A 23,879-nucleotide genomic window follows, 5' to 3' on the forward strand; every position below is an offset into this window, starting at 1 on the left:
GGGGAAGAATTTTAATTTGAAACTTTTTAAATTTGGATTGTGTATGTTTGAACAGAATTAACTTATTCACATTTAATTAGCTGGCTCATTTTTATAACCTATGCTTATATTGGCATTTGCTAAGCATTTTTCCCTAATTTATGTAAAGTTCGTCAGACAAATATTTTCTCCTAGCTTAGCTAGCTCAGAGTTTAACCGATAACCAGCTTCTGAAAATTAGTGTCAACCTCCTTGCAATTAAAAGCAAACAAACCCTATTTATACAAAATTTAATTAACAACAATCCAAACACTCGAACACACTCACACACTTGCCACACACACAACAAACACAACGAACAGGAAGAAGAAATGAAAAAGGTAAAAACTTGTCGAGTTTTAAATGTTTTTGTTGCGGCTGCTTTTCAATTTAAAAGTGGAGCACCCAAAGATCAACCACAACAAAAGCGGCAAAGGATGTGGCAAAGGTGGTAACTGAAGTGGAGTACTTTCAGTTTTCCGGTAAATGGTAAACAGTTAACGGTAACCGGCGCACCTGTAAATATATGGTAGGCCACAGAAAAACAGAGAACTTATACCTATAATAAGAAAAGCGACGACTGCAAAAGTTTCCCGGGGTAATGGCTTTTCAGCATTGCGCTGGCGTGTAAATGAGAAAATTCATTATTTAACATTAATTAAGGCTTATTATGCACATTATCAACACAACCACACACATCCATACACACAGAGAGCACATACAGACATATGCCAAACCGCATTAAATGTCAGTTAGAGACTTAAGTAGAGAGAGAGGGTAATGAGAGACAGTGAGGAGAAACGAGGAACACCCACAGAGGCAGTGGGTGGACAACTATCACCCACACTTTGAGAGCGGAAACTCACACCTAAATGTGGAAAGAGGAAAAAAAAGGAAAACGGAACAGATGAAAACATGTTCATAATTCAGGGGCCAATGGCAAACAGGAAGTGTACGAATAATAGCAACAACAGGACGAGAGAAAGACAGACAGATAGAGAGAGGAAGATGGAGAAGGCTGTTTAAATTATTCAGTAAATTGTTAAGTAAATAACATGAGAGGCACACGTTAAAAAGGCACAACAACAGCAACAATAACAATGCTCACAAAACACAACCGAAAATGGCGTCTCGTCCTTCTTGTCCTTTTTCTTCTTCAGATGTCTATGGGGTTACAGTAGAAATTTGGCTTTCATTTGAAAACGCAACGGTGATGATGGGCGGACACCGGTGATAATCATCATGATGATTATGATGATGATGATTCTGTTGATGTTGATGATCATGCTGACGATGGTGATGACACGCCATTCACGGCTCAGCAGCAATGCCAGTCAAATGTATCTCATACAATAAAATATACGCAGAATATGTAAACACTAAGTGCGAGTGTACGTGTGTGTCTTTGAGTGTGTGTGCAGAGACCCCCAAGGTGTGTGAAGACTGTGAGTGGTAACTAAGTAAAGCTGACGTGAGTGGTTCAAGAGCAACGGAAACTCCGTAATGTGTTTGTTGGAACATGTTGAAATACCGCATGAAAACTATGCCGGAAACGGAAACTCAAAGCTGAGAGATGAGAGCTCAAATTCAGATTTACTTTTGGCACACACTTTGCTGTACGGTTAGCCAGCTAAACAATAACAAACATTTTGTTTCGAAATTCAAAACTGCAGTTAGCAGTTGCTTAAAAATAAATATAATAATATGCTCGTTTTTTTATTTCTTTTAAGGTTTAACTTGGGGATCTCTTACTTTTAGTAAAACAATAATAAATGCTACTCAAAGCTCTTAGAAATTATGCTAAATGTTAAATTTTGAATTGGTTTTCCCAGTGAAGTAAAAATATATCGAAATATCGACAGCTTGATTTTCGCAAAATCGATTATTAAATACCTCAACTCGATGATTATTTTTACTATCTATCGAGTAGATTAAATCGATTTCCACGAAAAATAGACAGCTCACTGGTGCTTGTTCATCGTAATTAATTTGCAAAATTAAGTTTAGTCGTTCAATTTATGATAAGCGTCCGTAAATAATAAACTACAAAATTGTCAAAGTTTGAATAAGGCATAAAAACGATGCAAGGAAAATAAGATGTCTAGAAAGATACGTGTGTATTTTGTGATTACAATTACGTTTTGAAAAAACTCGATATTTGCAACTCGATCTACTATTTTCCGATATATCGACAGCTCGTTGCTTATTTTTGGCAATTTTCTATTTCGATATTAAACTCGATCTAAAGTTTGGATTTACATCACTAGTTTTGACATATTTAAGTCTGATCTAGAAAAATGCATTAAAAAAGTTCACGAAAACTCAAAAAGCATTTCAAATTATACAGAATAAAAATGCCTGTAAGCTAAATGTAAAAGAAGTTGATTAAATTTTTTGTACCATTAAAAGAGATTTCATGTTGAAAATCAGATTCTAATAGAAATTGTTTCACTTTTAAATAGGTTAAGTTGACTGCAAGTCTATAAATGCCAAATAATGGTCAGAAAATCAAAGTTGTTATAAATCAAGATAAAAGTCAGACTAAAGTGATTTATCAATGTGTTGTTTAAAGGATTCAATATCTGGTGAATCAGTGTTTAGTTTGCATCTAAAAGTAGATAATATGTGTGCTGTATACACATATATACAATATACACGTATGTATATGACCATGGCCAATCACGCTCTTCACTCGCAGCACTCTCAGAAATGACATGCAGAGTAAACAGCGATTGCCTGGACCACTTGCTGAGTCCGGGTCCGCACCCTTTGGATACGGTCTAATTTTATGGCCGAGACAGCTCCGTACACTTTCTAGTGCTACCAAGTGTTGTGGACCGTAATTTATGCGGCCTTTGAGTAGAAATGTTTGCATAAACTACATATTCTATGCAAAAATATGCTATGGACACCGGCAGCAGGAACCGCAGCACGTTGTGTGCCCCAAAGAGGGCGGGCGGGGCAGGGGCGTGGCTGGCACATGTGTGCGTGCTCGTGGCAGTGGCAGTGCCCAAAGCAGACACAACTTGCCCGAGCACATTAACCAAAATTGATTTTCGATTTTTTTTCCTGCTCCCAGCACAGCTTCAAGGGATGTAGGGGATAAAGGGGAGGAAGTGCGTCGGAGTGGGTGGCAAGTAGCTGCTACTGTTGCTGCTTCTAGTGGCGACTTGGCGCCGCACGTTTTCTGGGTTAATATTTTAAAATACCATGAAAACAGCAGCAACAACATTCGAAAATAAAGCAATTTATTTTCCGCATTTTCGACTTGCTTTTTGTCAGTTTTGTTGCTGCCCAAAAGTTTGATTAGTTTGCTTTGCATGTGTTGTGGAGGGGGGAGGGCGATAATGTTATTAATGTTTTTTTTAAGCTTTTAGGAAGCTTATCGAAGCCGGCGGCCATTGTGTCAACGATTATTCTATTTCCAGTCAAAGTTTTTGGTTTGTTTTTCCCCCTTGCGAACTTTGCGATTTGCAGTTGAGGCAGAGCATATGTGTGCGTGTGTGTGTGTGTGTAGATGTATCTGTGTGTGAGTGCATTTTATGTGTTACACTTGGCAAAATACGGACCCAGAGCCGGTAATGGAAGTAGCCTTAAATATGCTGCTTTTTGGCCGCTTTTGGCCTTTTGCATTTGAAATTTTTCGGGCAGGTTCTGACCGCTCTTAATAAGCGAAAAGTAGGACGAAAGTGCACGGCTTAACCTTGGCAAGTTGGCTTGGTTGGCAAATTGAAAAGTGCTAAAGTGAGCCGATAATTACACGCATTTTGGCCTTTTAAACGGTGTGGTCAGCATGTTGTTAAATATGTCTGTCGCTTCAGCTTTAAACATGCGTTAATTCAATCAATTAATACTTCGATAATTGATTTAAACGTGTAATTAATGGTGACAAAAGTAGGCAAAAAACAATTTCACAAAAATGTCATTAATATTTAATGTAAATAATTTCCGCTCGTGTATAACTAAGTTGTCTCTGTAATAAATTCATAACTTTAACATATATTTGTTAAAAGTTAAATTCTTTATTACTTTAATTTTAAGTCTTCATTTAATATATAAATTATTTCTTGTTATTTAATTCTTCACATTATTATTTATTTTTCACATTTTTAATAATTTGTGCTTGGCATTATCGTTTAGTCGAGGTCTCAACTATGGCTTTTCACGCTGGCTTATTATATTTTCTGTTTATTTTGAAATATTCTATAATTATTAATGCATTCGTTGTGTTAATCACATTATTAAGACGCTGATGTACTCAATACTTTGCTCATTTGTCATTAGATACAAATAAGTAACAGAAAAAAGAACATGCTCCCAATGGGCCCAATCACTGGGCAGAGAAAGCGACCACATCCTTCTGGCCAGCCTCAAGCTGGCCATGACGAAAATAAATGGCCGTGCAAAATGCCAAACAAATCAGTCGCAATTACGCGCCGCGCTGCCATCGCGAAAGAGAAAGAGAATGAGAGAGTGAATACGAGAGCAAAGGTGGCCAAGGGCAAAGATCGAGGGTCCATCGAACAAATGTACAACATTAAATAATTCCATTTGGATCCTTTTCTGGCGTAATGCGGCATCAGCTCAATCAGAAAGTTAAGCAAACAAATTGCAAAATTAAAACAAGCAGCAAAAAGCTGACTTCACTTTTTTTTTTTTAACATTTTTGCATTATTTTGCCTGTTGTTCTACAGCTGAAACAACAACAAAAACAATAACCGAAGTGAAAGCGAAAGTAAAAAGAATAGCTTAAGGAACTGGAATATAGAACACAACACACATATACATATACAAGGGCTTACGCCATTTTGAGGCCGACGAAAGCAATTTCCGTTCGTTAAACCTACATTTCGAAATTGAATTTCTTACACTTGAAAAGTTCGCGATGCTTCAATATTGCCAGGCGTTTTTCATTTGCCTCTGTCGAAAGAAGGCCCAGCGCAATTAAGCTGCTGCTGCTGATGTGGTGCTACTGGGAGGGGCGGTGGGGGTGGTGCAAACACCAGTTCCCCCAAAGCAACCACACAGACCTCCCAGGCAGAGTGAGTTGTAAGGGCAAACACGCGGCGCCTTTAAAACTTTCCAAAGCAGTCCGCAAAAAAAATCATTAAAAAATATGTACAAGCTGCAAAATATACATGAAAATATTATGTAAACAAATGCAGAGCGCCGGGGAGTTTCCACCCAACCCACCTCCCCTAGCCACTCATTACGACCTTCGACTACTCTGCGTTGAAAAATAGGGAAAGAGAGTAAAAGTTCGACGTTGTTTATCAACGTGGTCGCTGCGCTGCGGTTGCCTCTTCGCATTTTTCTTTCCTTTTTTCAGGCATTTTTTTTTTAAGGGGAAAGCGACGGAAGGGGGACTTGACGAAAAATTGCTGAGTATTAAATATCTATTGAGTAGAATATTGTGGCATAAATTGAGGGGGGCTGACTGCTCGGGGAAAATGTTGCTTGTTTTTCATTATGTTTGCGCGTTTCACATTTTTTGAATTGCTGCCCAAGCGACAAATTCTGGGGGCTTAATTGAGGTATTATTTGTGTCATCGATTGGATGGCTGGTCGTCGGGGCTGTCAAGTTTTGACTCGATGTCCGCATGAGCATTTTTTCCGTAGATTCTTTTACATCTGCAATCTGAATTTCCATTTCCCAACCCCAAACACACATACGCACTCACACAATCTTATCCAATTTATATAATCTGCTTAATTTGTATGAAACAAAAAGACAAAAGAAATGTGGGTTGCCAGTTACTTCGGTTTTTTATTAAGCAGGGGGGTCGGGCGGGAAGGGAAAGGACAGTAAGAGATAAGCTCAACAACAATGCAATGTGAGACAAAAATTAGAATAAAAGGATACCAAAGCTGTCCCTAAGCCGAGACCCTCAATAAAATCTATTTTTTTTTTTTTTATGTATAATGTATATGGATATTTTATTTACATGCTCTTGGCGAGGACACGAAAATTAAAAGACCTCAGGACACTGTGTTCTTAGGGCAATAAAATTGATATAATGTGAATGCAATTTGCCGGAACTCAATGAAAATTTGCCCAGATATTTTCTGTGTGTGCTCAAATTTAAAACATGGCAAAGTCTGTCGGTATGTCTGCCCGTCTGCCTGTCAACCACATGGCTTAGTCAAGGATTTGCCAGGATAGGCAAGTGGCGGAGATTAACTTGCGATGTTTCGCCTTCAAAAAGGACCTCTAATATTTCAAGAGGCAGACAAGTCTCCCACACGAGAACAGGAGCTGGCATATCCTGTCCGACTCGTCCTGCATCAGTTTAGCTGCCACGCGTCTGGCATACTGCGACGCCATTAAATAGAATATTTAATTTTATTGTTGGCGCTGCCGCCGTGTCCTTGCCGGCGCAAATACGTCACGGAAAGGGTCAGTTAAGTTTGAGTTTGAGTTTGAGAAGTTGAGAGCCGTCTCAGAGCAATGCGAATACTTAGAGGCTTAGCTTCAAATTTAAATTCCGAAAGCATCCACAGGACATATTTGCATATTGTTCATTTTACTTTCCAAAAAATGTTGGGAAAAACGCCTGTTTTCATCCCCATATCCTGTAGAAATTTTAAATGTCAGGGTAGAGAATTAATGATGTATTTAAATTTTGGATGAACATCAGAAGAAAAGATGATTTTATAGTTTGTCTCTTTCATACTATACATAACATTTTCATTATATAATTTGAGACTTTCATTGCGATCAAGTGATTAACTAAGAAGTTATACATAAAATGATTTACCTTGAGAATCGCGGCCATTTTACAGCGTATTTTCCAAGTCGAATACTCTCTTCTGCCATCTTCCATTTGTTTCTTTTTTTTAAGAAAACGAAGAAAAACCAAAATGTTATAAACAATTCTAATGAAACCCTTTTAACTGTTTTGCATATTTTCAGGGCATGTTACATAGGACGACGGCACACAGTCTGATTATTAAACCGATAAAGGTATGTACAAAAGTTAACAAATGTCTAAAACAACAAACAAGAAATACCCATTAATAAGTAAGAAAAATAATGTATTTATTTAAATAAATTATAAATAAGCTCAATTATCGATAACATTTTTAAAACCCATCGACACGGTTTTGATTTTGATTGCTGTTAAACCTGAAATCTGTTGGCCAACATAGAGGCACATGGCTATAACCATTTGCGGCCTAGCATGTGAGTACGAGTACAAAAAGGTAGAGAGAGCATTTGTTTTCATTATGTTTATTTGTGTTTTATGCAAATAATATTAAATATGCAAATCAAGGAGTAGAGCGGCAGCTTTAATATAACTTTTAATTTTTTTGCTCTTGTTTGCTTTACCTTTTACCTTTTGTGGAAGTTGTTGTTGTTGGTGTGGACTTATATTTTTGGGTTTGACATAAATGGTTGTCCGTTTGTTTTTAACTGAATGTCAGTGTTTTGCAAACCCGGTCCCCTTCCTTTGTATTTATCCATTCAATTTATTTATTTATGAATATTGTGCATGCGAGTCTGAATACTATAGTTCTGACAAGGAGAGGAGGGAGAGCAAATGCAATATGACCACTTGTCAAAATATTCGTAGCCATATTTCATTGAGAGATTTAAAAATAATATTTATGTACAAACGGAATTTCGATTTTGGTTTATTAACTGAAAGCGTTGACCATGTAAAAAGGTGCACTGACAAATGGCCAGCTGGGCAATAAAAACCAATTTGATTTATGTTCAGCCTTAACATTTCTGCCATGTTAACGCCGCCATTGTGGCCAATATAAAAATGCTATCCAGACTTTTTGTCAACGCGCTTGAAAAGTGTCGGGCCCAAAAAAGAAATGAAGGAAATGAAGAGTTGAAAGAGACAGTGAATCAGATCCCAGGTGCTTATATTTTTGGCCACATTTTGCTGTCGGGAACACTCTCGGGCAATAAAAAGCAACTTAAAATGATTTGCGGCCAAATTGTTTCACTCTGATTCACTTTAGACGTGTCTCTTCTCTGTCCGAGATTCAACCACATGTGCCAGCCATGTTAACACTAAGGTCGAAACGAGGGCAAAAACACCTACCACAGTGAGTGCTGTCCGTAAATGTACAATTAAATTGACAAAGTTTATGAAAAATTGTTGCAAAAAAGCTGCATCAGTTTGTCAATTATTAAATAACAATTAATTAAATAACAATTAATTAAAAAGCAATTCATTAGAAATACAATTCACAATTACTACAGCTTACAAATTTCAGTTTATCATACACATAATCAAATTAATTTGTCACCTCGCTTTATTTACATGAAAAGCATTTAAGAGCTGTTTGCCAAAGTTACATCTATATCAAAAGTATATATGTATATACGAAAATAAATAGAAACATTGTAATTTATTTTTAATGCATTAAAACTCAAAATCTTAACTTTGTCGGGTCAAAAAATTAATTATCGTTGTCAAACAGCAAATTCCAAAAAAACACGATAAAATGTCTGTCATTATTCAGCCGAAAACTAGATACTCTAAGGGAAATTGATGCATTTAATATGCATTTGATGGAAAAATTTGATGTGATTTGTTTAGAATTTATAGCATATATTCTAACTAGAAAACTGTGAGTTTTTCGACTTTACTTTAAAAATGAACAAATTTTTCATAAAGAGCATTAAACTTGTAGATAATTAAATAACGATAGTTCATCGCTAATTTTACTTTTTCTAGTAAATATACCTTTAATTACATATGCTTAGATTTAATTAAAAATTGTATCTAATAATAGTAGTTTTTTACGATTGCTCTTCAAAACTTTTGAAATAGATTGCAAAGAAACAAGCAGACGAGAAAATAGGGTGACATGTTTATCTTGTGTCAGCTAATCAATTTGAAAATTCTTAAATATGTATATATTTTGTGGTATATCTCACATCCTTACGCTTAACGACAAGTTGATTAGACTCTGTGACGAAAGGATATCAAGAGAGAAAAATCATAGCAAGCTCGTCGTATACGCGCACTTTTGTGTGTAAGCCGCCTGCTTAGAGTCTCGTGTATTTCATTACAGGCGACAGCACTTGAGCGTTGTTAAGCTAAAAGTAAATTGCTTATTAAAAAGCAGCTTCAGCGTTTACAAACACACACACACAAACATGGCTACATAGATAGATACTGACTGTTGACTGCGGTGTAGACAGGAGAAGGGATAGAGAGTTGGAAAAGTGTGGTGTGAGCCACTCATTTTCACTTCAAGTGGCAGCAAAAGCGAAAATTAAGTGAGTAGATGCCACAGACAACACATGAGCATGGGGCAGGTTGATGTAGAGGTAATGACAAAGCGCCAGACTGTGGCAGGAGTTGAAACTGAAGATAGAACTGTGCCTGGCAGTTCAGTTAGTACATGCTCAGGTCCTTGAAGCAATCGACTTAATGCTCAGCCTGTTGTGTATTTAGTTTGCATTTACATTACACATACACCCACTCACACTCACACACACACACACACATACACGCATACACACACAAGGACATCTACACACATGACTGCCTGACTGAGCTACTGGAGGGGCGCACATTTAATTTTCTACACAATGTGCCATGTCCTGATAGATTAACTGCGTATCTGCTGCATGTGCATATGTATGTGTGTGTGCGTGTACACACACGCCAAAATAAGTTGTGTCCTTGTCACACTTATATGTAGATATAACATGTGCTGGCTGATGGGATGACTCGGGACACAGTTCAAAAGTCAAGGTAGGCACTAGACAAGCAACTGTGGCTTTGAGAACTGAAACTGGGTATTCAGCACAGTTCAATGAATTTTTGTCAACGTGATTCGCATTAGAATGTCTATTCAAATGAGCACATAATTTGTTTGTTTGTCTGTGTGCAGTGAGAGACAGATATGCATAAATATCGCCTAACACTGAGGTCCCCTTTCGAGCTGTTGGCATTTTATGAGTTCAATTATGGCATATAGGGTGTGTGTGCAAGGGGGCGTGTCTGAGTGTCAATGTAAGTGAGAGTGTGAGTGTGCGTGTGTGTGTGCGTGTGTGTGTGCGCCTTTGATATAAATTTCAAACAAATTGCAAATAAATTGGAGTTGTCTTCGCCGTCGCCATTGTCAACCCCCGATGTTGGCATCGACCTCTCTAGTGTGCCCCACAAGATATTTTAAATATGCAAATTTCATGTAGCTCATAGTCAACAACCATACCAACACACACACACACACACACAAACGGCCTCAGCATTTATTGCTTTTCGCTTTGTGCCGCCAGTTTAAAGACAATTTTCATTGTTGGGGCTTCATTCTGTGGCAAGTCGTTGAGTTGCTTAAGAGCACAACTTTGACATATCCCTCGACATTTAATTTGCGTAAGTTCACTAAGCTCCTCTCCTGCCCACTCCATTTATCCCTTACTATCAGGCAAAAACCAATTTGTCTGTTTTTTCCTTAAATTAAATAAATATAAATCCATATGAGAGTCCATAAGCGTGTTCTATAGCACACAATTTGATCGATGGTCGAAGTCAAACTGAATTGATTTAATGTAAAATGCAATTCGTTACTTATTTTATTTACATTTTGATGGACAGCTGTTCTGGACGGAGGGGGACACTCGTGTTTTTATTGCATTCAGCTGATGCCATGCGGAAACAATAAATATAAATCGATTCGAGTGTTTATGAATGCGTATTTGTTTTGCAACCAAATGCATAAATGATCGTAGTGAATACATTTGATAAAATGAATATAAATTCATTCAAGAGGTTGCAATTCAATGCATACATTACAGTGCCACAATTAGTAAGCATTTTATAAAAAATGCAATAGAAGAAAAATAGATATATATTGCACTAAAATTACATTCAAATTTGTCCGTTTTTATTCAGCTGAAAATAAAGAAAATAAAGCAGTAAATGTATAAAGAAAATATTTGTATCTTTATTGCAATAAATTGATGATTTAAAAATATATCTTGCATTTTTATCTTTGTAAACCAACAAAATATGTATGCACAGCGTTCTGCATTTTATTTAAATAGCAAAAAAAAGGTAAACCTTTACCACAATGTTTTTACAACAAATCGAAATCGAAATCGAGTTTCAATTTCACTTAAAATACACAAAGCAAACCGCGAAAATGAAATAAAACGAATCAAATATTCGAGTGCTCTTTTCTAATATAGAAGTACAACATCGAAAAGAAAAAAAGAGTAAAGCAAAAATTAAAATGGATTCCTCTTTGCTCAACTAACAGTAGATAACAAAATATTTGCGGCACAGCTGTGAAATGTTCATTTGGTGTAAAGGTTTCTCTGCTGTCTAAACTATTGTAGAGAGGGGAGAAGAGCATAACTTTTGTATAATGATGGCTGATTTCAGGCCCTTTATATAAACACTCAACAAAGGCAAAAATAAATAAGAGCACAGCTTTAGCATTTACTCAATTGCAAGAATGGGAGCCATCATCATCCATCCAGCTTTCCATTCATCCTTCCCAGTCTCGTAGTCTGTTTTATTTTCGCGCATTTGCTGTTTATATAAAACAATAATAATAAATTTTGTGGCAATTTGGAAGACGACGACGCCGATGCCATTCAGCCTTTTGTTGCCTTTTGTCGAGGCTTTGACTTTGACTATTCTCGGGCCTGCAAGACGTATTCTCAACCCCAAGGTCTCAGTTTCAGACCCCCAAGGGGGGAAACACCCTCAATTTCGTTTAGCCAACGGCTTCAGTTGCGTATTGTAAACTTTCGACATTTTCTGTTTGTGTTTGTAGAAAAATCTTATCTTGTTTGCCAGGCTGCTGTAAACAAAATGCTGAATCTACGCATCAAAGTGTTGAGACGATTGAGATTGAGGCGAAAAGATGCTGAGGCAAACGTTAAAGCAACGGCAAAGGCAAAGGCAAAGAGAAAGGCAAAGGAAAAGGAAACTGGCGCTACTTTGTATGCCAACAGCACATACATATAAATATATGCTGGCATTTGTGTAAATGTGTGGCCAAGTGTCGATAAAACATTTGCTCCAATTGCTTAAGTATGCCATACCATATACCCTGGCGCAAAAAAGGATACTCGCTTCCCATGGTAATGTTTCTATCTGATGAGCTGTAAGCAAAGGGAATATACTTTAGTTGCTTTAAATCTTATCTTTGTTCTCTATTGTTAAACTCTGTGCAATCTAAAAACTTGTCATAAGAAAGTTGAATTATTAAAATTCATGTATAAGAAATATGTAAATGTTTCTGATCGGACGCCATGGACAATTGTATAGTTTTTATGAATTAAGAACTAATACTATATATAGGAGCTTATTAAATTATATCATAAATAAATTGGAAAAGAAATATAATTCTAGAATTAACAGCCCGGAGTCGATTAATATTTTTATCACTTTAATAAAATATTTATTTATGCTTTGAGTGCACAAACCTACAAAATAATATATATCAAAAAGTATAGTTACAATTATAATTATAGTTATAGCAAACTGAAACTCCAACAAATATATAAATAGACAAATTGACTAGTATACCCAAAGGCTTCATATAGGTATTAAAAAAAGTTAAATTTTTAAAAGAAAACAAATATATTTAGTATATAAAATGGATGACATGAATATTTCATTGATAATAACAGACCCGACTATTGACCTTCTCATCTATTATTACCTCTGCTCTTCATATGCTCAGCGAAGTTGGTATTAAGCAACATAAGAGCATATCAATTTCGACCTTAACATGATATCGTTTATTTACTTACTTGTATTTCATTGATTTCTTTGCTTGATGTTTTGTCAGTGGATACGTGTGTTTTTATTTTTTTTATCAAGCAGCTAAAAGATTCTGCGGAGAGACAGATACACATTCGTTATACACATACAGCAACACATACATACTTACACTTAAAGTTAATGACTTGCCGTTAGTTCGAGAAGGTTACCGCTTAGCCTAAAATCGAAGCCAGCTGCTTTTGGTGTTGTTAATTTAAGTAAAAAGCATTTTAGCTTATGTGTTTATTTGCCACGCCCAACACATACACACACACACACAGAGTAGTACTGTTATCCTGGGCCTCCATATTAGTGATAATTTAGTTGGTCTCTTGGTTGTGCTAGTAACACACATATCTTGCTAGAGAGCAATGGCTTTACATATGGAGTTTCTCAACACATATGTGATCAACCATCTATCTACGTATATACGTGTACATGTATGTGTATATGTATATGTCTGGGCACAATTTTGGCATTTTGCCAGTGCGTCACATTGGCGTCCTTTAATGTGAAAATGAGTTGATGCTGAGGCAAATGTGTTGCCAGATACATATACGTTTTTCCATTATGAAACGCTTGAATGGGCATTTATGCTCATGTAACTATGTATTAGTCTGTCTATATATCAGAACAAAACATGAATGTGTTGTATATGTGTGCACTAACGATTAAAAGGCTGCCAAATGTTAATTTTTGATACTTTGATGCCATTGACAAGCGTCAAGTGCTCAAATGGGTTTACGCATAGTTAAAAAATAAAGTTTTCAAAAGTGGCTTAAATGATTTGAGAGGCTTTTAATTTAAGTCCAATCGAATGTTCGCATTGAAATATTGATTGCTTTGATATTTTCGAAAAGCTTTCAATTCTCCATCCCGTGTTTTATATGACGATTTTATACCATTGAAATATGTAAAAGCAATATAAATAAATAAGTTCATGCCTATCAATTGGCCAGCATATTTCAGTTGTAAATTATCAAACACGAGAATTGTGATCGTTGGCAGGATTCAAAACCATAAATAAAATATGTCCAGGGTAAAAACATTTTCAGTTAGCAGCTTATACCAAAAAATTAATGCCAATGGCCCGGCAAATGACAATTCTGTCGGTGTCGGTGTGTGTGTAACAATTATGCAAATGTGTTTTAGCAATTGGTAGACATGTAAATACAGTATAGCAAATAATAAATTTTCCATGCATAACCAAAGCAAATTTTTAAAGCAAAAGAATTACAACTTGGAGGCTAAAAAAAAGCAGAAAATATACAGCATTTTGCGACATAAATTATGCCAAAGCATGCGCCGACACAATCAACAAAGGAAGACACCAGCAACAACCACAACAACAATAACGAATATTCTTGGTGACCTACAAATGACTCTCCCACACACACGCACACACAAACACATACGCACATTTCCATAGCATACTTTTCTGGGCGCGCCCATGCAAATTGCTGGCCATTAATTAGCGGCACGCGGCAAGTGGTCGATGCAGCCATGTTATTGTAACGGTAATGTTATTTAAAGTCAGCAATATCAACAATAATTTAAGAATTTTCACAGCATATTGTTAATGCGGACGAAAGCTTTAAATTGTTGTTAATAACAAATTAAAATTAATAAATATGTAAAACAACACAAACACTTGTATGTTTCTGGGTGTGACTGTGTGTGCTTACATATATTTACCAAGTGGTGTATTTATATTTCATATGCAAGGTCGCTGACACTATACGTAATATAATTGCACTCTACTCTCAATGTCAGGGAACGAATATTGCTTAAATATTACACATGAGAAGTTCAATGAAATTTTTGTTTTGAATTAACAGATCTATACATTTCATGTCTTCAATTAATTATTTGAGCTATGCTTAAAATTACATACTTACAGAATATTGAATAACAGAATTGAATTACTTTGAAATAAATACAGATACATTTATTATCAGCACATGTCAATTATATAAATATGTTTTTTGTTCATATATGACATTTAAATAACAATAGTGTCCAGTTATTATGATAAGCAGGTTGTTAAATTCCTTACATATTTTATGACAGCTAATCTCTTAAAAAATGACAGGTAATACACAACTGATAACTTAATTAAGAATCAAACAGAATTAAATTTGCAATTCAGAAGCTACATCAAATATAAATAATATGAAATAACTAAGCTTATTCTTAAATCAAATAGAATAAAATATTTAACTACTGGCAGTATCTTGAATCAATTTAACCCACATAATAATAATTAAATAATCGTTTAATATCAAACCACTTCTAAAAATCATTAAACTGCACTGTATTGAACTAAGGAAATTATTCAATAAATATTTTTTATGAATTAAGTACTTTGTTCGTTCTTAGCGTCAAATCAATTGTTCCTCATTCAAACAAAATATAAGCCCCCTCCGCAAAAAGTAACAATCATTAGCTTAATGTGTGCACACTTTGCAAAGCTCTGAAATGAATATGAAAGCGTAAATTATTTAATTTCCAAGCATTTTTTTGCTGTCGTTCTCTTACATTTTGCGCATTAAAATTGCCCCAGATGAGGCCTAGTCGGAGCTAAAGGAAAAACCACGTGCCCATGCCACGGGGCTGACATTTAATCAAGGTACAGCGTAAAGGTAAACAAACGGAAATAAGCGCAACTTCCTGTTGCTGTCGCTGCTGTTTTTGTTGCTGTTGCTCGCATACGTAACGGAAATACAATCAAAATTGTGTAATGTTTGCCCACCACCCGTGTACACGGTGGGGAAACCAAGAAAGCAGGGCAGGGAGCAGGATCAGGAGTTTGGGGCGTAACCAAAGCACGTGGCAGGTTGTTGAGTGTGTGTTTTAGTTTTCATTTGGATATTCTGACTTTTCGGCAACTCGCTCGGTGTTCCGTGGGGTTTATCGGGGAAGCTACCAGTTCGAGGTTTTTGAGAGCAGCAGCTTGTGACAGTTGGCTTGGCAACGTGCTGTTCATGAATTTTGCGCCTAATAAATGATTAGCATTATGCCATTGAATATTTAATGCGCCCCATTTACAAGCGTATTTATTGACAATGTTCTCACAAAATTCAATATGCACCCCTGCCAGTTGCCATTCACATACACACGTTGACTGCGGCTGTGGTGTGCTGGAAATTGGAAGGATTACACTTTCAGAAAATTCACGTTAATGGCTTTTGGTGTTCCTGATTCCGAGAATGTGAAGCCTGTCAATTATAATTGATGCTTTGACAAGTCAATTGTCAGTCAATTTATTCGCGGGGGGTTGAGTCTAAAATTAAACAATTTAATGTGAAACAAGCGAGACTTGCAATTAAATTGAAAGGAAAAATGTGTATGAAAGACTTGTAGGTGTTAAGCCAATTTATAGTATATAATTGGGAAACAAGCGAGAATTGCAATTAAATTTAAAGGAAAAATGTGTATGAAGGACTTGTAGGTGTTAAGCCAATTTATAATATAAAATTGGGATTGATTTTCGAAATTCATCACATCTCTTCTACATGCTCATCAGATACTAATCCATAATAATATTTACTATTTTCCCCTAAAATATTCAATTTGAAGTCTGCCGCATAAATAGTGTGTCGTATGTAGGGAAAGAAGGGGAATGCAATCACAACTATTCGCATTCATCAACACATTTTCGAAAATAGCCTCTGCTCATTCTTTGGCGGGATGTATGTTACGTGTCCATGTGGATGTTTCAACAATTCCAACGCATTTTTATATGCTGCAAAACAATTTCCAAAGTCATATTTTATGCCATCAAAGGCATTTGTCATTTATGCGCAAAATGTTTGGAAATTCTGCCGAGCAAACTCTAACCCCTTCCTCGGCCAACGACAAAGGCCCCCTCCACCCTGTCATTGGGCCAACTCAAGGCAAACAAACTATGTGCGGAACGTTTGGGGACATGACGATGTGAGAGTGCTCATAGCACATAGGCAAAGGGTAAAAACATAAAGTGCAGCTGACAATTTGGCAAAACTTGTGTTATTTGTCTCTCTATGCTGCAAATAAAATAAAAAGAAATTGTTACTCAGAAAGAGTTGACAGGACAGAAGCAATTTGATTTTAGCTTCAAACTTCCGACCGACACTGTCACAGTCTGGCCAATTGTAAAAAACATATACATAGTAATATGAGTGAGAGCGTTAACTTTGACGCAGACTGTGACAGCTCTCGAGATTGTTTTGAATAAAAAGACTATTTTACAATATAACATTTATATGTTGGTCTGTATACTGGACACAAATTGTAAAGAAAGTAAACAAAAGTATCTAAAATTATTAAAATTACGATATATGCTTTTGAGATATCCTGTAATAGGCAGCAGCTTGGGAAATGGTTTTCATACATCATAACATCCAGAATGCTCTTTTTCGTTATAAATAGAGACTTATCAATCAATCACTCAGTCAATCAAATTATCTGTGAAATTGTCAGTACTCCATTATTACGAAAGTAATCTAGTCTATATAATAGTTAATCAGTCCACCACAAAATCTGTTAGTCGTTTTGCTTCAAATTGAAAACTTAAATTAAATTTAAAATATTTTAAAGAATTCCCTAATTTAATATTTTTTTGTACAGGGAATAATCATGTTGCTCGTTTGTCAGCTCTTCAATACTTACTGTATCTCTCCCTCACCATCTGTCTTTATATTTATCGCTATCTTTTTCTCTTTTCTTTCGGTTTTTCATGTGTTTGTTTGGTTTTTGTTTGTTGCTATTGAGGCTCGTCAAAATGTCTGTCATTGTAAATGTTGTTGTTGACTGGGCATGATGCCGTTGTTGCTTGTTGTTGTTGTTGCTCCGGTTGTTGGTACACTGCCAAGCTTGGACACAAACACACACACACATACACACACACACACACGCGCACCCCGAGAGATACTCACATAAACACACACATGCGCTACGCATTTATTGTTCGGCAATAAATTTTGCTGGATAATAATTTCAGTCTGGCGTCATAGCGATGATAAACTGTAGATGATATATTATTTCGTTCTAAGTCGAGTAAATATCTTCGCTCACTTTCTCTCAAACTCGCTCTGTCTTTTCTCTCCCGCTGTGTCTCTAGATTTGTTCCTCTTTCTGTTTGTCTAGGCATCTGGAAGAGCGTCGCTTGAGTGCGTGGTCGGATTTGGCAACAAAAACCGCCGACTTAACAAACCTCCGCTATACATACAATATGCCACAACCCGCTCCTCCCTACTTTCCCCCCTCCTCCCTACTTTCCCCCTTCCACGTGCTTCAATGCATTAAGTCTAAATTCTTTTCACATGCAAAGTGTCGCCTCGTGTTTTCCTTGTACCCAAAATGCGGTTTTATAGATGCCATTTTTATGAGTTAGTGCGACGAGTGCTCATAAATTTGATCACAACTGAGTACGAAATCCGTACCAAAACAAGTATGAGTACAAGTCCCATACATGCTTGTTTAAAAGTAAAAAAATTGTTCAACAAATTTACAAGTATTTTTTGGATGCTTTTAAAATGGGCGCATGAAAGATTTTTGACAGTTCAAAATGATAGATGGAAGCCTAACTGAATGAGACAGAGTTGAAAATAATGGACTCTCTCTTTCAGTGTCTCCATGTGATGAATGTGCTTTGAACATTTTCTTATTAAGTTAAAAATTGCAAAATAATTTATACGTGTTTTACAAATTTTTAAAAAATAAAATGCTTTAAAAAGTTAACGGTATAAATTTCATTTTATTTTGAAAATTATAATAAAATATATAAGTCTATATGTGCATAGCAATTCGGAGTATTATTAATAGTTTCTCTTTGTCAAAAGGTTCGGATATAAATCCGATGTGATAGGGCCACCCAACTTTTGGACAACACGGTTATAAATTCAATTCTTAACATTTATATTAAGTTATTAGACCATTCTTATGAAGTGTGAAGCGTACGAATATTTGCGTAAACTAATCTTTACAGCTTATAATAAGCAAATATCAGCATATTTCTATAGAAAGCTACGACTCAATACGAACTCATATATATATATATATATAAATTATAAAGTGGGTGTAAGATCATTGAAAAATACAATTACTTGGTTGCCTTGACGCGCATCAAAGGTGCACAAACAAATTACCATCTATGCCACATCAAAAAGAGAAAAGAATGGGCGAACAAGAAAACGCAATACAATGCAAACAATTGAAAGACGCATGAGGATGACAACAAAATTTGCTGGCTGTCAATTTCAGGCATTCAAAAAAAAAAAAAAGTAAATAAATAGAAATATATATTTATAAATAAATTTCGTTGAATATGCATTACGCAGCATGGGAAGCAGAGACGGAGTGAAAGATGAGCCTGACAGGAGTTCAATATGCGGAGCTATCGATTTTCACAATGACAACAGAGCCGCACCCTTTTCGAAAGCATCTTGAAGGATGCCAAAAGTTGAGAAAAATAAAAAAGAACGCCTGAAGGACGTAAAAGTCCTGTGATTGTTATGTGTGACTGTAAATGTGACTTGTGTGATGTGATTGACTTTAAGATTCGCCGCAGAGTAAATTGTATGCCCGAAACGTAAAAAATTAAAATGCTGAACGCTATAAATAAGCATCATTTTGTTGGCCAGTTGCCAGTTCGAGGTTCACTTCAAGCTTGAAGCTCCCTTCCGTGGTCAATGGACCGTTTGAAGCAGACTTATCCCACTGGCGAGTGTTGTTGTCGCCGTTGAAGCCGTAACGTGAAATGAAAGCACGTAGCATTTTCATTTCGGTCAGCGTGCGGAATGCCAATTACAAGAAGTGGCGACCGCTAAGAACAACGAATGAGAAAAAGAGAGAGAGAGAGACAGAGGGAGACTTGGCTTAGAAGCATTCAGGACACTGAGAGTCAGCCAAAAACATTATGAAACTCATTGAAATGAGTCGCGCAATGTCGACGCCGTCGCCCCTCATAACTGATAGATGCCTTTTGGCGAAATTTTTAATAAACTTGTGTGGCTCTTTAAGACTCAGAAGCACACATACACACAGACACCCACACACACCCACATACACCCACACACAAAATGAAAAAGGCTGAAACGCCCACATTGCGATGCCCACATCTTTCTTCTTCCTTTTTACCTTCTTTTGCACCGAGGCTCTGAGACTCTGTCTGTGGCAACAACAACAGCAACAGCAACAGCAAGCAACGGCAACGGCAACGGCGGCACTTAAAAGTGTTTTATTATTGAGGTTTGCAATTGGAATTTTAATTTGTATTTTATAAGTTATGCGTGCTGAATCTTAAACATGCCACATTGAGATCTTGCTGTCCCTTCGACTGACTCCGAGCTTGGCCAGGCTCTTGATTTCTTCTAAAGCGCCTTTTCTTCTTCATCTTATTGTTGTTGTTGTTACTATTGTTGGTAATTTATTATGTTGCGACGTGTGTATGTGTGAGTGTGTGCGAGTGTGTGGTGTAATGTGAGAGAGTGTTTGCTGTTTCTTATTTTTGACTTGCTACTAATAGTATGCCCCAAAGTGTGGGCAACATACACACACACACACTCAACCAACCAACCCACACACACACACACATGTGCCCGCTACTTAATATGCGCACCTGAGCAAACACAACGCCACGTCCAAGCTTTAAGACCCTCCACGCACTCAAAGTGCACAGAGAAACCAAAAATGTGACTGGAAATGGCATTTACCGGACAAGTTATATCCTTACTTGTCATTTTTTGATAATTATAACATTATTATAAAATATACAATATATAAATAATTATCTTAGTATATTAATTTCTCAAGTTTTATAAGCTAAGATTTGTTTAGGTTTCACCTATTTGAGGATAGATTGACTTAAGAGATAGCTTGATAAAAAATCAATAAATCACTTTAACTGACTGTGGTAAATTACCAAGAAACGATAAAAGTAAAATACGTTCAATGTATTATAAGTATAACTGATATGTTTTTTCTGTTAACTGAAATTAAATTTCTTACGTATCTACGTATGTACATACATGCTGCTACATCCTTGAAGAATTTCATTCACAGATGATTTATAATATCAGATTGACTTTTAATCACGAATAATCTCTTTTTAACTGAATTCAATAAATTTGTTAACTCGTAAAGCAGGATATATTCGATGAATCCACTTCTATAACTTTATAATATAGCATTTCAGTCAGTAGACATTATTCAGTTTAGTGATTGATCAAACAATGTTATAGGACCTTTTCATGTGACTTCGAATAACTTGTAAACTTTTAAGCAAAGTCTTGTTACCCCTTAAAAGTGAGTGTAAAATACACTAAGTATATATCTGAATGTCAGTGCACTTAACATAGTTTAGATGTGCGTGTCGCTGTTTTTGAGCTCCCAACAGCTTCTCATTCTCCAGCTTAACCATTATGCACACGTCGCGCATAACCATAACGATTATGCTAATGCTCTGCTGGGTGGCTGATGGTAAGGGTAGGGGCGGATAGGTGGAGGGGTGGTAATGGGTGATGGGGTTAGCTACTGACGCATTCTTATGATTTGCCTTGGCTTATTTTGAGCGGTCGCGCGCTCATCGCATTATTTACATACCTTAAGTAGTTGTAATGGGCTTTTGGGTGGGATGTGTGCTGCGGTTATGGTTTGCCCCAATGCGACAAAGTGTTGGCAATGAAGGCAACTAGCTTGGCTGCTCGGCTCTTCTCAGCTCGTCCTTGGCGGCAAGACAGAAATACGAGCTGAGTTTTGTCTATAGGCGAGAGTGGCCATAGAGCCCGCAGACAAAATGTGAATGAGTTGAGGATGTGTGTGAGCTAGTTTTCATTATACTCGTACTCGTGTGTATATCCATCCCATCTGCCATCTCATGGGCTTGCATTTAATGTGCAGCTTATTTGGATCACAGAATGAACCATTTGCAGTTGCGTGCTGGGCTTACACTTAAGTACACACATATGTGAGAATGTGAGATGAATTCGTATATGCTTAAGCTAAGAGAAACTAAATGAAAACAGAAAACAAAGTACTTTTTTCTATTGAAATATGATGATACTTCAGTCAACTTTTACGCGACTTTAATAGATATAACAGAAATATATATAGAAAGTCCGCAGATCCTTATCTATTTTCAGAGAAATTCCATCTTTAATCCATCTTTAACATACACATTAACAATCACAAAAAACGTGACAACAAAGGCAAACTTTAACAGTTTATTCGAAAAGTATTGGCATGTCGATGACCTCATTAAAAGTTTAGTTTTGTATAGTTCGCTAACTTCCATCTGACATCGCGGTTATTTTTATGCTCCTTGTTCAAAATTTGTTAAGCATAAATTTATTTCTTACTCTATGCAAACTATGCTGTAAAATAATTCAAGCAGACAGCTGTTGCCATGTAAACTTTTTGCCAATATTAAATTGAAATTAATCTTCATCAAAAATTGACCGGCACTTTAATTAGTTTTGGGGAACAATCCACAAAATAAAAACTTGAGAATGGTTCCCTTAGCTTTTATCCATTGAGGAAAAGGTTCATTGTAAGGTCGAGGAAGTTTTTCTTTTGAAATCATTTAAATATTAAATCAATGAGAATAATTCTTATAAAGTTCTCCAAAACAAAGTTTAATGGGAAAAAAATTGAAATAATGATATGTGTTTATGAAAATGATATTTTTAAACTAATGAAGACCTATCTAATTTAATAAGGAAATTTTTCATTTTTGCCTCTATTGACATATTTAATGCTACAACAAAAAATAAACAACTATTCATCTACTAAAATATTTAATATAATATGAAAGAAATTTAAAAATATTCAGTCAAATTTTTGCCTAATTTTTGAGCTAAATAAAAATTTATTTTTTTATTGGGCTTTGCCGCAAAGAATTTCTAGCATTCGAGCCAAATAGCAATAGAAGGCAATACAAATCAAATGCAGACAGCAGCAGCAAAGCATAATAGCAACAACAACACAAAAAACAAAAGTAAATTAATAGAAAACAATAACAATTCCTTTTATTATTATTACTGCAGTGAGACTGGGAATGTGAGTGGGATAACAGACACGAGAACAAATTCAACTCGAGTACCTGACTGTGCCAAGTGCCTAAGTTTTTGTGTTTTATTTTATTGTAACTGTGAGTCTGGCAGAGAGTGTATGAGGGAGTGTACACACGTACATATACATGTGTATATATGTGTAAGTATGTATGTTTGTGCATGTAATTTACACAACAAAATGCAAGTTAAACACAAATATCTTGTTCAATGCGACGGCCTTGCCTAAAAGTATGCCACACTTCGCCGATTCCTTAAGGGACTTAAGCAGAAAAGGAGACTTGTCCTCGCCAAATGCTTCGACATACATGAGAGAATGTGTTTTTGCTTCTGCTGTTTTATTTTGATTTTTATAAGTTTGACTACAAAATACGATTCGCTCAAAGTGCGAGCTCAAGAAATCAGGCCAAGTAATATAAAGAAGGCAAGACGACAAAGCACACACCAAACTTTCTCCAGGTGTATATCTGTGTGTGTGTGTGTGTGTGTGTGTGTGTGTGTGTGTGTGTGTGGTACGTGCATTGCATGTCGATTGTTTGGTAAAAACACCTACCAGCAACAACAGCAGCAACTTTATCTAAAGTACAACTTTTTGCAATATCCCCTCTGCGTTCTTCACCCTTCCACGGTTCGTTTTCCAATTCCGACAACAGCAAAGCGGTTTCTTGTTATTTTTTTTTATTTTTTGCCTGATTTGTTGCCACAAATTCCCCATGGGGCCTCAACACAGTTTGGTGCCCCCTTTAAATTTGTGTTGTGTTTTGGCAAGTTTTTACCCGCTTTTAAGCACAAAATGAAACTGATTTTGTTTATAATACGATTTTCGTTATAGTTTCTTTCGCTCTCTCGGCACATTTGCAGCATGTGCTAATGCTTTTTAATGCGATTTAAGAATATCACAGAAAATACCTGTGAGAGCGAGAGGCTTACAAGTAGCTATAACAACCTTTTTTTAAGTTGCCGGCCAATGAAAATGTTTTCAAAGGTGAAACGAAGTCGGATAATGTTCTTTAAGCCCGGTCAATAGTGTGTGAGGATGTTTGGGTGTATGTGTGTGTGT

The 23,879-nt window shown here is 36.2% G+C and overlaps 1 long non-coding RNA gene across 1 annotated transcript in view; it reads left to right on the forward strand.

The window, feature by feature from the left end:
* The first annotated feature begins 6,929 nt into the window (after nucleotides 1–6,929).
* LOC117781959 overlaps nucleotides 6,930–23,879 on the forward strand; it is a 33,192-nt gene continuing 16,242 nt past the window's right edge. The window contains exon 1 of the long non-coding RNA XR_004617216.1: nucleotides 6,930–6,982. This is a non-coding gene — a long non-coding RNA (uncharacterized LOC117781959). The remainder of the gene's footprint in view (nucleotides 6,983–23,879) is intronic.

The sequence above is a fragment of the Drosophila innubila genome, assembly GCF_004354385.1.
Source record: "Drosophila innubila isolate TH190305 chromosome 2L unlocalized genomic scaffold, UK_Dinn_1.0 4_B_2L, whole genome shotgun sequence".
Lineage (NCBI taxonomy): Eukaryota > Metazoa > Arthropoda > Insecta > Diptera > Drosophilidae > Drosophila > Drosophila innubila.